Consider the following 11,191-nt stretch of genomic DNA (forward strand, 5'->3'; position numbering starts at 1 on the left):
AGAGCCTACTGGCTCAAGTCTGTAAGCCTAGCAACTCAGTAAGCTGAGGCAGGAGGATCACAAGTTCAAGGTGAGCCAGGAGATAGGGTTCACCAGGCTGGCCTTGAACTCATGGAGATCCACTTGCCTCTGCTTTCCAGGTGCTGGGATTAAAGATATGCATCACCAAGGCCTGCAAGAACAGGTTTTTGTAATCATATATATATCTATATCTATCTATCTATCTATCTATCTATCTATCTATCTATCTATCTATATCTATATCTCCAATTTTCATATATAATCCAAAGCTGATCATAGCGGCCCGCGTGTTGGGGTGGGAGTCTATCATCGATGACTGCCGAGGCTCCCGATGCCTGTCCAGCTACCTAACAGTTCTCCCTTATATCCCACCCCTCACTAGGCTTTGCAGGTTCTGTTAGCAAACAATCCTCCAATCCATGAACATCCCCTAATGCCTTGCCAAGACATAGTCTATAGAACTCAAGAAACTCACTCTCCCATCAACCATCCACCCGGTCTCCGAGTTGTGCCCTCCAATACACACTCCACACTGCAGTCAGAGTCATAGACGCAAAGCCAGCTGTGAGACACCTCCGTCCTCAAGCTTTCTCTCTGCGCGCCCCTCCCCCACTGTCCTTCTCCAGGTCCCTCCCACATCACATTTGCCATTTGGTCTCCAGCTATGTGGAAACTGTTTTTCAGCTCCACGACAGTATCGTGATGTTCTTTTATTGAGGATGTTTGAATATGTCATTTCCTCTTTTCTGACACCCTGCCCTCCCCCAACTCCCTGGTAGATTTTCCTTTATATCTTCTGTAGAAAAGACTGGGATAATTGCTTACCCGTTACCCAGTCGCCATGCTCTGCAAACCTTACTTGGGCCGTATTGTGCCTGGTGAAGGGGCTGTAGGGTTCTAGTCTTCTCTACAGCTTGCAATAGCCATACAACATTCTGTCCATTATGACAGGAGTTCCAATAAGGAAGCCTATGGGTGGGGCCTCCAGGGGAGCTCTTTGGAAGGGCAAGTTCCTCTTCCGTCTCTCTTATTCTCTGAAATGCAATGGAGGGCGAATGCTCCAGAAGCCATCGACGCCGGTAGGGTGAAGAGACTGTGGAAGTGCCTTTTATGGTGGAACGGCCGGAAGAGAGAGAGAGGCCCTGGGTCATCGACGACCTTGGAATGGCTGGACTGTTGGCACGGACGATGACTCAGCATCAGCCCGAGGAGCTCCCTTAGTCTTTTGGGAACCTCCATTCAGATAAAAAACAAAAAAAAAAAAACAAAAAAAACAGCCCATCCTTGGATTCACCCCAGAAAAGAATTTCAGGATGAGCCAGTATGAAAGCAAAGTTAGATTTTGTTAAAAGTCATTTTAAATATAGATTTTTAAAGCATAAGTGTTAAGAGAAGGGGAGGGTGAGCGAAGAAAGTAAGCCCTACCCAAGACCGTGGGTACGGGCTTCTCGTCTTCACAGAAGCCACACGCTCCGGTGAGTTTCGAAGCTTTTATTTCAGAGGGTTGCTGGGAATTCAATGAGACACCAAGGTGGTTCTTCAGGTGAACCCGACTGGACCGCAATCGACAAGGTGAAACCAGATCACAGAAACACAGAAAGTAAGGAGAGCACCATCAAAAACCAAGTTCATAGTCTTGTGTGTGAGACGCTTAGGAAGCATCCGGGCGAAGTGTCGACTCAAGATCATACACATTCAGGGCTTGAGCCTATGTTCTAGTCTGCTTTTCCGTTGCTATGAGAAGAACCTTGGCCACACACACACACACACACACACACACACACACACACACACACACACACACACACCTAGCACCTCAAATGGAATAAGTTTATTCTGGAGCCAAATTTGAGTGACCATAGCCTGGGAACCTATACTTAGCTTTCCCCAAATATAACATTCGAATGTGGAAGCAGTTTCATGGAATTCTTATAGGAAAAGAACAAAGGGAGTTATAAAGTTGTTTTTTAAATACGTGGGTGGAAACCTTAAGTGGACAGTTAGAGCAGACAGATGAACTCAGCTATCAGCCTCAGATGTAGCCAATAGTGTTCTTAGCCCCGGGTGGAGAAGAGGGTTTTGTTAATTTATTCCTAAGTGGTTTTTTTTTAATCTGTTTATCTTGAATTTTATTAAATCTGATACAGAGGAGGGCAAGAATTAGCTTTTGGCCAAACATAAATTGTAATTAGCTTGTCAGATCAGCTGGTCCCATGCTCCCCTTAGTCACTAAAGTGTTTACCAGTCAATCAGATGGACCCATGCCTCCAAGTCCAGTTTATAGAGGAAAGAGTTTATTTCTGCATAAGCTTCCGGGTGATAGTTCATCACTGAGGGAAGTCAGGACAGGAACTCAAGAAACCCAATTTTAGGTACACAATATGCCATATTTTAACAAATGTGTGCACTCATGTAACCATCGTAAAAACAAAGATGTTGATCTTTCCAAAAGATTCTCTGCTGCTGTGCCTAGTGGCAACCCAATCCTCTGCTCCAGAGTCCCACCAATCCGGTCCCCTGCTCCAGAGTCCTACCAACCCAATCCTCTGCTCCAGAGTCCCACCAACCCAATCCTCTGCTCCAGAGTCCCATCAACCCAGTCCCCTGCTCCAGAGTCCCACCAACCCAGTCCCCTGCTCCAGAGTCCCACCAACCCAATCCTCTGCTCCAGAGTCCCACCAACCCGGTCCCCTGCTCCAGAGTCCCACCAATCCGGTCCCCTGCTCCAGAGTCCTACCAACCCAATCTTCTGCTCCAGAGTCCCATCACCCTGGTCCCCTGCTCCAGAGTCCCACAGACATGCTGTCTGTCTTTATAGATAATTTTCCTCTTTAGAGCATCCAGCACGTGGGAACCACGCTGCACTCTGTTCTGTGTCTGTCTTCTTTGGATCAGCATAATGGTTTTGTGGTTTGATTCATCTATGCTGGGAGAGTTGTTAGTTTGCTCTGTTTTATTACTGAACAATCCCATAATAAGAATACACCACAATTTGTTTACTTATTCATTTGTTCACAGATGTTTGAGTTGTTCCCAGTTTGAATTATTTTGTATAAAACCACTGTGAACATAGTATGGGTCTTTGTGTGGACAAAGGGTGGATCCGATTCACATAAAATTTCTTAGGCCTACTGCTACTATGAAAATTTCCAGGAATTCAGTAGTCCTAGCCCATTGCAAAGTATCCCTCCTAAGGTAAAGAACAAGCCTTTACATCTAGTTCCTCTTACTACAGAGGAAAAGACATAATTCCTAGATTTGAAGAGGAGCATGTACTTTATTTGGCCATGGCATGGCAATCCAGTTATCAAGTAATCAAAAAAGCAGCCAGGATTTGACCCCAGAGCAATGAGGGCCCTACACACAAGGTCAGGCTGCCATGTGCAAGGTCAGGTCACCACATGCAAGGTCAGGCTGCCATGTGCAAGGCCAGGTCGCCACATGCAAGGTCAGGCTGCCATGTGCAAGGCCACGTCACCACATGCAAGGCCACGTCACCACATGCAAGGCCAGGCTGCCATGTGCAAGTTGCTACACTACTTGGGCCTTGAAGACCAAATAGAAACGATGTACTTGAAGAGTCGGACAAAGACAGGGGTCTTGGGAAGACAGCTGCGGAGAACATCAGCCTAGCCCCTGAGGACTTTAAATCAAAGCCATGCCACCCTCCGGCGATGACTGGAGGCCTTTGGAGAAAGTTGATCTGCTATTGACTATGGATAATAAGCATCCAGCACGTCACCGTGGGCCACTGTGTCAGCTTCTGAACCCCAGTTTTCCATTAGAGATGTCACCTGACACAAGAGAGAAACTTGGGTCCGCACTGTCCACACAGCAACCTTTCTGATAATTTCATACACAAATGCTATGAAATATGATGATGTCTACCCACATCGCCCTCCTCCAACTCCCCCCATAGACTCACCAACACGCCCCCTCACAACTTCATGTCCTTTGTGTTTTTTTGATAACCCACTAAATCCAGACGGTGCTGCCCATATGTGCTTGAGTGGGTCCGTGCACTGGAGTATGGAAAGGTGAGCCATGGGACATCCTCAAGGAGGAATGAGTCTCCTCCTCAAGCAGCTATCACGGTCAATAGTTCCTCTGTACAGAGCTTGGAGACCATCTACTCCAGGAGTATGTCTCGATCTTGTGTAGGTCTTGTGCAGGTAACTACAGCTGAGGTGTGAAACGTTTGCTTGTTTTTAAACTGTATTGGCATGTGACATTCAGAACAAAACAAGCCTGGTCTCTTTGTTCGTCTTGTTTATCTTTCAGATCAGTATTGGTCTGAATATTGTTTTGAGCAGCTGAAGTGAAAGCAAATTATTTTGCAACGATATCTAATTTGTACCTATAGACCAAGTCTGTGTCTTCCTGACTTCCCTAGGACTGGTCCTATCTCCTGTGCCCTGTCCCTCACCGTCACGTGATGGTTAATGCTTCTTTTAATGAGCGTGGGGGCAGCCTTGCAAGAGAAGTGAAGGAACCCCGAGGTGCGTGTGGAGGACACATGAATGCTGTTCCCTGGCAGCCAGGCAGAGTGGTCCCATGTTACCATGGCAACGGAAGTGCATTGATGCTAAATGTCTGAGCAACCTCCACATTTTTAAATAGCAGCTGGTCAGTGCCACTGCCGTTCCTGGATTTGCTCTCTCTCAAGTCACTGCTTGGCCCCAGCTGTCCTGCTCTCTGTTGACAAATGGTTGTCCTTCACAGTCACACCACTAATAGCACACTAATTAATGAATATGCTAATTATCCTTCCTAACTCCGGGGACGTTTGTCTAAGTGACCTGTCACACACAGCGATGCAGCTAATGTTGAGTCCTGAGGGGCTGGGCATGAGACAGTGGCTCCATAACCTTGGAGTTGTGGGGTACTTCTGGTGAAATTGCCTGAACCCAAAGACAGGTGTCTTGGGGACACGTTATTTCCTGCAACAAATGTATGTTTTCCTTTTAAAAGAATCTCTCTTCAGAAGCAGAGAGGCGTGGCCCAATTGTTAGCCCCTGGGAGGTCTGCTAAAGCAGAGCTGTAGAATGACCAGGATTTCCCAAGATCCCCAAATGATTCCACAACAGAACTTAAGAGTGGTTGGACCTCCAGGCTCTGCAGTGTGATCTCTGTCTCTGTCTCTGTCTCTGTCTCTGTCTCTTGGTTTGTGTGTCCTCTTGACCATGTTTCTGGTAATGGTAGGGATAACTTTTTTTAAAGATCATTTTATTTTTAATTACGTGAATCAATCTCCCCCCCCTCCCCGTGTGTGTGTGTGTGTGTGTGTGTGTGTGTGTGTGTGTGCACGTGAGTACAGGAGCTCAAGCATCAGATGCAGGATGCTGGGAATCAAACTCAGGTCGTCTGCAAAAGCCATCTTTCCAGCCCCTGGTAGGGATAATTCGTCCCCTGAAGGGCTGCAGGGAAGGACGGCTGTGGAAACTTTTGGCAAAGAGCCGGGCCCGAACCACGTCCCAGGACACAGCTACCCAGTGCCTCCGGATGTAGGCGTTGGAGTTCCGACAGCGCAGGTGCTGCAGTGGTGTGGCATGCTGCAGGTCGCCCTGCCAGGGAAACCCGACCAGCACTACCTCCCGCTGCAGCCCTGCCCTTTTGTTCCATCTCGGCGGCAGCTCTCTATTGAGATAAATGGCATTTCCAGACGCTTCACCTCTGATAAGTGCTCCTCTGCTGCCGTTGCCAGAATCTTAATGTGTGCTCTGTGATTTAATGGCCATGTAGGCTGGCTATTAACACGCTCTTGGGTGGAGTGGACCTGCGTCTCCACCACAGGCTCTCCACGTTCATTTGGTGACTCTGGGGAGCCTAGAGGGGGGCGCCCCTGAACCACTTACCAAAGGTCTTCTCAGCCTGCTGCATTGCAAGTGGTTGTGCACTCTGCTCCCTGTGTGGGGGTCTGGAAGGTTTAGGAAGCAAGCAGGGGCCTCCCCTTCCTGTGTCCCAGAGCTGGGAAGAGTCCCAGTGAGTACTATTCTCTATGTGGGCCCCCTGAGCACCCCTTTGAACACCGCGGAATGTAACTGCTAGAGCAGGAAAGAGATGCAGGTGAGCTTCAAGACAAGCGTGCGTTACAGAAACGTTTAAAAACTCAACGTTGGCGGGCTGGAGACACTGCTTATCAAGTCACCTAGGACGCAGGTTCGGTGGGCAGAATCCGCATCTTGCGGCTCACAATTGCCTGTGACTCCAGCTCTAAGGGGATGGATACATGGGTGAACACAACAGAGAGAGAGAGAGAGAGAGAGAGAGAGAGAGAGAGAGAGAGAGAGAGAGCAAGAACATTAAAAGACCCCAAAAACCTGCAAGGAAGAACAGATGGTTCAATGGTTAAGAGCACTGGATGCTCTTGCAAGGACCTGGGTTCTATTCCCAACACCCATGTGGAAGCTCCCACCCATCTTTAGTTCCAGGGGATCTATCTGATGCTCTCTTCTGTTCTCCTGGGCACCAGGCATGCAGGCAGTCACAGACACACATGTGGTCAAAACACCCATACATATAATTAAAAAAATTAATCATAGAAAATCTTGGAAATTTGGGGGTGGGGGAGTTCAGTGGGTAATGTTCTTGCCACATAAACACCAGAACCTGAGTTTGATTCTCCTAACAGAAAACGCCCTGTGTGTGATTACCGGCCAGCAGCTTATTCTAATTGCTGAGTTCTAGGTCGGTGGGAGATCACATTACAAAATAAAAAATAAGGCTTGTAGGGTGGGACTGGAGAGATGGCTCAGAGGTTAAGAACATATAATGTTCTTCCGGAGGGCCCAGGTTCAGTTCCATGTCAGGCAGTTTACAATTTCCCATGACTCCAGCTCCAGGGGACCCAACACTCTGGTCTCAGTGGGCACCCCAGGTATGTGGCATACACTTACACAGACATACAGGTATACACATGGTTAAAGAGGAAATAAATTGTCCCCTCGAGCTTTGCCCTCCCAGAGCTCCTGAAAGGCAGATTGGAGGGGTAGAGCAGCCCTCAGTGGCCCGGAGGTGAGTGGGCCCAGGGGCCACTAGAGACAAGGCCCTGGGTGGGGGTGTGGGGGTGGGTGGGTAATCTTAAAAAACAAAACAAAACACTCCAGGTGGCCAGTGCCTGAGGAATGGCACCTGAGGTTCTCTTCTGGCTTCTACATGTACATTTCTGAGGGGGTCCCTGCAGGGATCCAGGCAGGGAACCAGACCTGGGTCAGACTTTGGGGAGTCTAATACAGTACAATTTGGGTAAAGGTTTCCAGGCAACAAATCAGTCCAATTTCAGGTGCACCATAAAGCTTAAGGTGTGACTATATAGACATGCCTTTACAAAGTACATGTGACGGTGAGGGTGGGTTCTATAGCTAAAGGGCCTAGAATCTAGTGTGGCCTCTGACTGAGATAGCATAGAGTACATGTGACATCCCCCTAAGGATGGGTTCTGTTGACAGGGAACTAAAGATAACGGTCTAGGGAGGGAGAGTCCGGGACAGACATTCTGGGGAATTTGGGTGAGGCCCAACTCTGTAGCAAAAGGTGGGTGAGGTCTGCAGCCACTGATAGTAGAAAGGTCTCCAGGTCATTAACAAAATCTATTCCCAGCCTTCTGGGCTGGCAAACAGGTGTTTTATCTCCTCCATTGAGAAGAGGCGCCCATGTGTTAAAATTCTTGGCTCCCTAGTGCTCTGTGGGCTCAAGGACACTGTTGCTCCCCACAGATTTCCCTTTCCCCAGGCTCCCAATCTGAAAACTTTAGTTTGGGATTATAAGTGGTGGGAAGTCCCAGCTCTAGGGTGGGTCTATCAACAGCTCCTAGGGTCTTATTTTCCAGGGGATGCTCCCCTCCTCCAGGCTCTTTCCTCTTCCTGGCCTTTGTTTAACCTCCTGGGAATAGAAATCTTGACAACTTGAGATTGTCCTCAGAGCTTAGCTTAGCAGAGTCTACCCTTGACAGATGACAGATCCCATAAGATGTTAAAAGCCCCAACTTGGGCTGGGTGTGGTGGCACACACCTTTGATCCCTCCACGAGAGAGGCAGCGGCAGATGGATCTCCGTGAGTGTGAGGTCAGCCTGGTGCACATAATGAGTTCCAGGACAGCCAGAGCTGCATAGTGAGACCCTGTCTCCCCAGCCACCAAAAAACAACAAACCTAAGTGGTAGGCGAGAATGTCTTCCACTGTGTGGAGAAAGTTGTTCTACACAGAGAAAGTCCAACATGCAAGGGAAACAGGAGAGACTGTGGTTGGTGGAGGGGCCGTGCTCCATTTGAGAATGCAACGTTTGAGTGTGTGTGTGTGTGTGTGTGTGTGTGTGTGTGTGTGGGTGGAGAGAGAGAGAGAGAGAGAGAGAGAGAGAGAGAGAGAGAGAGAGAGAGAGGGAGGAGATCTCCCTCCCTAGCTCCAAGGTCCAACCCCATTTCTGTTCTTTATAACTCAGTTTTTCAGCCCTTCAGAGTCTTTGGGCCAGAGTTCCCCCTTTCACACAAGCCAGTCTGAACTGCTTCTCTTCTGTGTGTCTGGAGATCCTTTAAGGGGGACTGATTTTCACACCTGATATGTCATCACTAAGATAGTTAATTTTTCTTTCCATTTTTGGAGACAGAGCCTCACTTTGTAGCCCAGGCTGAACTCAGATTCTAAGTCTTCCTGCCTCAGCCTCCCAAGTGCTAGGATTTCAGGCATGGGCCTCTGTGCCACCTGGAAGAGCTAGCTTTTTAAAAAAGACTAATTTATTTTTCTTTTATGTGTATGAGTGTTTGCCTGTATGTGTGCCTGCGCACCACTTGTGTGCAGTACCTGTGGAGGCCAGGAGAGGGCACCAGATTCTCTGGAACTGGAGTTACAGGTGGTTGTGCATGTGGGCACTGGGAGCTGAACCTGGATCCCTGGGAAGAGCAGCCAGTGATCTTAATCACCGAGCTGCCTCTCCAGCCTCTCCGCCTTCATGGGTGCTCAGATTTGTCCTCTGAGATCTCACCCTGGTGCACATACAAATCTTGATCTCACCCTGGTGCACACACAAATCTTGCTAGTGTTGAGTCCCTAACCAAGTGTGTCACAACTCTGTGATTGCTAATGTGTGTATCGGGTGCCTGGGTTATGGAACGCCCAGTTAGCTGATAAAAACATTGTTTCTGGGTGAGTCTGTGAGGATGTTTCTAGGCAAGTCCACTGAATCACTGGGTCGGGTGAAGATCTTCCTTCAATAATTTAGGTGAACAACATCCAGTCTATTGAGGCCCAAGAGGAACAGATAAAGAATGAACCCCCCTCTCCTGAGCTGGGACATCCATCTTCCACCCCTGGAGATGGAAGGACTGGTTCCCTGGCTTTGGGATTCAGTCACGGCCTTGTACCATTGACGTCCCCGACTGCAGCACGCCATCTTCTTTCCTGGGTCTCCGGCTGGCACATGGCAAATCATGGGGTTCCTTGGCCTCTGTGTGAACGGATCCTCACATTTAATTTTAACTATATACCACTGAGTCCTGTGTATCCCAGCTCTGCACACCCCCTCTGTGAACATCTCAGAGTTCACCGAGGACACACGATCTGACCTGTGCTGCTGTAGGTGTAGGGCAATGGCCTCGTCTCCACGCTGGCCTCTCCCACTCCCAGATGTGGCTCTCTGCTGCCGACAAAGACGGTGACCAGCGCCCTCATTCAGTGTGAGGTTTTCACAAAAGAGCCTCCCGAATATTTGGGTCTGGGACAAAAATTGCAGGCAGTTTGCCTTTTCTGTATAATTTCCGAAGGATTGCTATTTACACAGAAAGATGTCGTGTTGAGTGGCACCCCCAGCAGGTCTACCCATACAACGTAACTTATATGTGAGAACTGTAATATAAATACATATTTATATATAAATGATATAACATTTCCTCTTACTCCCTATAACTTCTCAAGTCCATTGCCTCTTTCTGTAATTATTACTGTTATTTACCTACAGAGATGTACATACAAGCATGTAAATACACTGCTGAGTTCATTTAATGTTGCTTGTATGTCTATGTATTAGGGCTGACCACTGGGTATTGGATGACCAATTGGGGACTCATCCCTAGGGAAGACTTAACTCTCCAATGCTCAGTGGTCATTGGTTGCTTGCATTCATCTGTGGGGTCTTGTGGGATTTCCCCAGACGTGTTGACATGTCAACTGGTGTCATCGTTCAGTTCTTGTTTAGGTGACCATATTGTCGCGATTTCAAGGGTACAGCTTCCCTGTCATGGAGGACACAGTCTCCCCCAAACACTTCCTGTCACAGTGGGAACTGCACTCTTCTCACTAAGCTGGAAATAAATTCAGGGAAGCCAGTCTAGGTGCTTGACAGTCCTCTTCCGGGCTTTCTCCTTGGGGGCTGTCTGGTAATCCTGTTTCTGACTTTTTTTTTTTAAATAGAGTTTTAAATTTTATTTATTTATGTATTTTTTGTTTTTAGATGTGAGTACTCTGTCTGCATGCAGGCCAGAGAGGGCTTCAGATCCCATTATAGATGGTTGTGAGCCACCATGTGGATGCTGGGAATTGAACTCAGGACCTTTGGAAGAACAGCCAGTGCTCTTAACCTCTGAGCCATCTCTCCAGCCCTGTTTCTGACTTTTGATGTATTCTTTGGTTTAGTTTTAATCTGTAATTGAATGTATAAATTCCTATTATTCATTTCCCTTTTTAAAATGTGTGTGTGTGTATGTGTGTGTACTCACATGTATGTGCCTGTAGAGATCAGAGGTAAACCTTGGATGTAGCTCCTCCTCCAGTGCCATCACTTTATTTTTTGAGACACGGCCTTTCCCTGCCTGGAACTCACTATTAAGTGAGTCCCGGGGATTCGCCTGTCTCTCTTCCCCTAGTGTGAGGTTATAAGTGTTCTGCCACACTTGACTTGTGTGGTACTGGGGACTGAACGCAGGTCCTCATGCTTGCGTTGTTAATCCTTTACCAGTGAAGCTAGCTCCAAGCCCCATAGCTTTCTTTTATTGCAGGAAATGAGACACCAGCTGTCTCGTTATCATTCATTTACTCATTCATTCATTCATTCATTCATCCATTCATTCATTCACCATCCATCCATTCATCCCAGCCTATGTGGCTGCTATGCTGCATGCTACAATGTGTCAAATGGCATTGCCCACTAGGAATTCAAAGAACAAAAGGCATAGACAGGTCTT

This window comes from Peromyscus eremicus, chromosome 23 (genome assembly GCF_949786415.1).
Source record: "Peromyscus eremicus chromosome 23, PerEre_H2_v1, whole genome shotgun sequence".
In the NCBI taxonomy this organism is placed as follows: Eukaryota; Metazoa; Chordata; class Mammalia; order Rodentia; family Cricetidae; genus Peromyscus; species Peromyscus eremicus.